Source organism: Urocitellus parryii, chromosome 12 (genome assembly GCF_045843805.1).
Source record: "Urocitellus parryii isolate mUroPar1 chromosome 12, mUroPar1.hap1, whole genome shotgun sequence".
Taxonomy (NCBI): domain Eukaryota; kingdom Metazoa; phylum Chordata; class Mammalia; order Rodentia; family Sciuridae; genus Urocitellus; species Urocitellus parryii.
The window spans coordinates 15,302,125-15,306,735 of record NC_135542.1 but is presented as its reverse complement, the minus strand read 5'-3'; the positions used below and the strand labels follow the sequence as shown (position 1 = coordinate 15,306,735).

Sequence of the window (4,611 nt, the reverse complement as noted above, 5' to 3'; positions counted from 1 at the left end):
TTGGGCATTATGTAAAATTGTGGATGTGTAACTGACGTGATTCTGCAATCTGCATTTGGGGTAAAATTGGGAGTTCATAACCCACTTCAATCTAATGTATGAAATATGATATGTCATGAGCTTTGTAATGTTGTGAACAACCAATAAAAAAAATAATAAAAAAAAGAAAAAAAAAAAACTGCATTCCCACACAGAACCCCATGGGGCCCCCAGCATGACGGGGACACAACTTGGCATCTCTACTGTGCAGTTGAGAACCACAGGCTGCACCTCCCCATGTTCTGCATGAGGCTCCTGCCCACTGGCCAGGGATCCAGCTTCAGAGACGTCCAGCTAACCACGTCCCGGTGTGCTGCTGACCTGACCCTGTCTCCCGCACTTCTTCTTCATGATTTCCTCATCCCTGTTGTAGTCCAAATCCTCTGGTCTACTTTCCATTCCTTCATCTCTCTGCCTCAGGATCTTTGTGTCTTCTGTCCCCACTGCCTGAGCCACCGATCCACCAGCCCTCCACCTGGGTCCCTCCCACCAGAGTGCAGGTTTTTCATAATTGAACATCACCCTAAAGTAGTCCTGCTTCCATTCTTCACTTTCTGAATTTTGTTTAAATGATAAAAGTGTACATTTATTTTTGTGATTTTTGCTTAGGGTCTCTCACCCTTGCTAACCTTAAGGCTATGGAGTTATTCCTTTGCAGAACATATAGCCCAAAATGTTGGCCCACAATAACTGATCAAAATGCACCTTTAATAAAAATATGCATTTACAAAGGCTGCAGAGCAAATCACTCTACTGTCTGTGGTCTGACCAGACCCACCTGTAACTGGAAGGGTTTGCATTCAACAGGCCCCCAAACTTTTTTGCACTTGGTTCCAAAAGCCTGTGAAAGACCCTCCCACCCTCTTCCCTGGTGGTCCATTACTGACAGCAGTACTGATAGTGCATGAGCCACAAAGTCAAGATTAATTGGCCACACGGAGGACATAATTTCCCACGGTGTCGATGTCTCATTTGCCAATAAGCTGTCAGCTGGTTGGCCACAGTCATTAACTCCATCATCTTGTTCAGGCTTCTCTGGAGGGAAATTGATCTCTTTTTTTCATAAATAATAGATCCTAGAAGTCAGAGCCAAAAGGAATCTCAGAGACAGGGCCATCCAGTTCAGAGAAGTCCAAAACATGACACTTATACATGCCTACCCTGCTGCACACTGACAGACATCACTAATGGATCACAGCACTCTTCCTAAACACATCATGTGGACAGCCATGGGCAATCAATCTGAGTAGATCTGTCAGATGAAAGCAAAGCAGTTAGTGTGCCTCGCAAGAAACAATATCCATCCCATGTAGAGTCTTTGAAGAGACTTTGAATTAAGGCACTCTTACAGAAGGGCCCCAACTCTGTTGGGGTTAAGAGAACCAGCTCAGATGTCAAGTTGCCAGGGACTAGCAGCAATGGGTGGGCCCATGGAGAATAGGGAGGGCAGGATTGAGTTTAGAGAGCTAGGTCAGAGCTGGAGCCATGAGTCGGACAGCTGACAAGATGGGCACAGCAGGGTCATACCCAGGGAGCCGGAGCAAGGCAGGGGCCAAGGAAGAAATGCCCCACCCCTCCTCCTCTCTCCTCCAGCCATCCATTCACCAAACCTCCCAGAAGCCAGGGTACATCTCCAGGAGTGGGTCAGGCCCCTGGACTCAGGGCAGTACATCCAGGTGTGCCGAATCCCACACGTGGCATGGGGAAGGTCTGGTCTGGGGGTCTCTAGGGCCACATTCCTGAAAGCAGAGGCTGAGGCAGGGCTCCCGCATCTCATGACCTTTTGAGGGCATGTTGCTCGGAGAAACCTGTGAGGAAAGCAGGTGAAGGCTAGAGCTGAGCCTGAGCCCTGGAAAGAGGGTCTCGGCAGAGCCGCCCCCCCTTAGACAAGGGGGCTGGCACCCGTCTTCCTTACCAGCCCATCTTCCCTGGCACTGAGTCCTGGGGAGGGGACATTCCCTCCCTGGCAGGGACAAATCTCAGAGAAGGGGACATCAGTGGTGCTTAGCAGGTGGGAATGGGTGCGTGCCCAGGGAGATCTAAGCTGAGCTCCTCCCACCAGAGGCCGACACCTGGCACAATCCAACCTCTGTCGCCTATCAGCCGAGTGATTTCAGGGTGGTCTTTGTCTGCTCTGAAACTCAAAGTGTCCATGAGGAACGCATTAATGACAGTTCATGGATCCCCTGGAACAGGGTAGGTTGATTCCACTTTCTTCCCTCCCTAACCAAACCTCACTCACCTGGGCATCCTAGAGCGAGGGTCCTGGAGACCTGACTCCCAGCAGGGCACGGGTGGGGAGAGCCATGGTGGCCACTTCAGCAGACAGCAGAGACCTGGGGTTGGCAGCTAGACTCCAGCCCCTGAGAGGAACAGGGCTGTGGGAAACAAAGGTCAGGCTTCCAAGGCTGGGGTGGAGTCCATGGGCAGGCCAAGGCATCCTTCTGGAACAGGGCGGTGAGAACTGAAGCCTGAGATCAGGGGGGAGAGGAGCTTGAAGCTCCACTACATGTCCCTACATACCCTCACAAACTCATCCCCGACGAAGAAGATGCTCTGGCTGTGGCTGTGGCAAGCCACCTTGAAAAGAGAAAACGCTGAGGAAGTGACACTAATAATCATGAGAATTACGGCAAATGCCACTCACATGGCACCAGCTCATCGCTTGGGGAAGAGGGTCAAGAAGGCCCTGTGAGTGCCGAGGACTGAAATGTGACCCTGAACTTCATAGTTGAAGGCCAAGATGTTAAGGTTGGTGATGGTTAAGTCCTGAGAGGCGACCCTAGTATCACAGGACTGCGGCCTCATAAGGGCAGGAAGAGAGGAGAGAGATCTGTCTCTCCACCCTGTCACAGAGGGAGGGCAGGGGAAGCCGCCGTCACCAGCTCCAGCCCACAGTGTGATGGGCCAGGAGGCTAGGAGAGAGCAGGGGAGCCAGTGCTGGGGCCAGCCACCACACTAGGCCCTCAGCATGCGTTTTTCATGGTGGAGAATTCAAGGGCTCACAGGAGTTCAGTTCTCCTGAGAGCTCTGCCTTGCGGCCCTTTACCAGTGCGGGGCACCACCCATCACCTCTATGGGTTAGGCTGTGAGAGGGAGTGACAGAGCCCTCTAGGTGGTGGCATTGAGGCATATAGAGGGGGATTCCAGCTGTCCTTTCCCTTCCCTGTGAGCTTCAAGGCCACGCACTCCAGAAGGCTGCTTTAAAAAGTGGAGGAGGGGGCTGGGGTTGTGGCTCAGCGATAGAGCGCTCGCCTAGCAAGTGTGAGGCCCTGGATTCGATCCTCAGCACCACATAAAAATAAATAAAATAAAGGTATTACGTCCAACTACAATTAAAAACAAAAAGTGGAGGAGGATGGCCTAGCCCACACCTCAGCCATAGCACAAGCCACAAGCACAGCCCTGAGCTGACCACCCACACGATGGGTTACAGCCTCCCACCTGTCCCCACCTCCACTTCCCGCAGAACTCCCTTATTATAATGTCCATCCACAGATCCCAGCTCTCCAGGGGCCTCCTTCCCTCAGCGGAAGGGTCACTGAGACTGAATGTGCAGTACAGACGGCAGGGTGTGGGTGCAGCTGTATAGTTCTAACTCTTCCCAGAGAAGGGCCTAAGACCTAGATTGATGCAAATAGGGAAGACTAACTTTTAATCTCAGACTTTAGCTGTGCCCTCCAAGTACAATAAATGCCGGATTTGGGTGACTTTGCTCTAGCCAAGTCAGCAATGACACCAATGGTCCATTTTGATCCTTTCTACTTTCTTATTCTGATCTCAACTTGTTAGAAATCTAAATGGGAGAAGACCTGAGTGATTACCATGGAATTTGTGCAAAAAAAAAAAAAAAGAAAAAGAAAAAGAAAAGCAGATCACAGTAGGCATGTTAGAAAACTTTCTTTTAGTCAAGTCAGGCAATCAAAGTCCTTGTCCAAACAAAGTTTAGCTTACAGAAAATGTATAACCAAACCCGTGTGGTCATCTATTAGCACATCTATAGGATCGAGGTACCCTAAGGATACTGCACCCTAAAGTGGTAAGAGAGGCCTGTGCAGGCTCAGCCTCTCCTCCCCTCTTCTCTGGGGCTCTGGTTACAGTCTTGAGAGACAGTAGTGCAATTTAACTATCACAATAAGATGACAGAGTTAGAGCAAGTGTTCGTATTAGGAATTGTAACGAGGGGAGGGAAGCAGCTCAGGACAGAGCGGAGAGAGAGGGCTCAGCTGCAGTAGCCTCAGTCAGAGCCACTGTGGCCTGTCCCTCTCTGTGGCAAGAGTGCCATCATTCCACCATGGAACTGGCCAGTCCCTGGCTTATGGACACTGGTGCAGGAAGGGTCGTGACTTCCTGAATATATCTGGGCCATCAACTCTCAAGGGAAATTTGCCAGAGAACAATGGAGCACGAGCTGTGAGCAGACGAACATCTCAGGGGCCTGTGAAATGGGCAGGACGTCAAAGGTGTCCACTGCAGTCCACCTCTTGCACCTCTCACTCCCCCTCTTACCGTATCAGGTCCACTCAGATGTGTGTAGCTTCCCCAGTGTTCCAATTGTTTCATTTCTAGAAA

General features: G+C 50.8%; 1 long non-coding RNA gene across 1 annotated transcript; it reads right to left on the bottom strand.

Moving 5' to 3' along the window:
• Nucleotides 1-714: 714 nt before the first annotated feature.
• On the bottom strand, nt 715-2,744 carry LOC144249821 (uncharacterized). Its single transcript, XR_013342331.1, has 4 exons — nt 2,282-2,744; nt 1,650-1,847; nt 1,200-1,291; nt 715-1,115 (listed from the first exon to the last, which is right to left on the bottom strand). It is a non-coding gene; the product is annotated as an uncharacterized LOC144249821 (long non-coding RNA).
• Between the last annotated feature and the right edge of the window lie 1,867 nt (nt 2,745-4,611).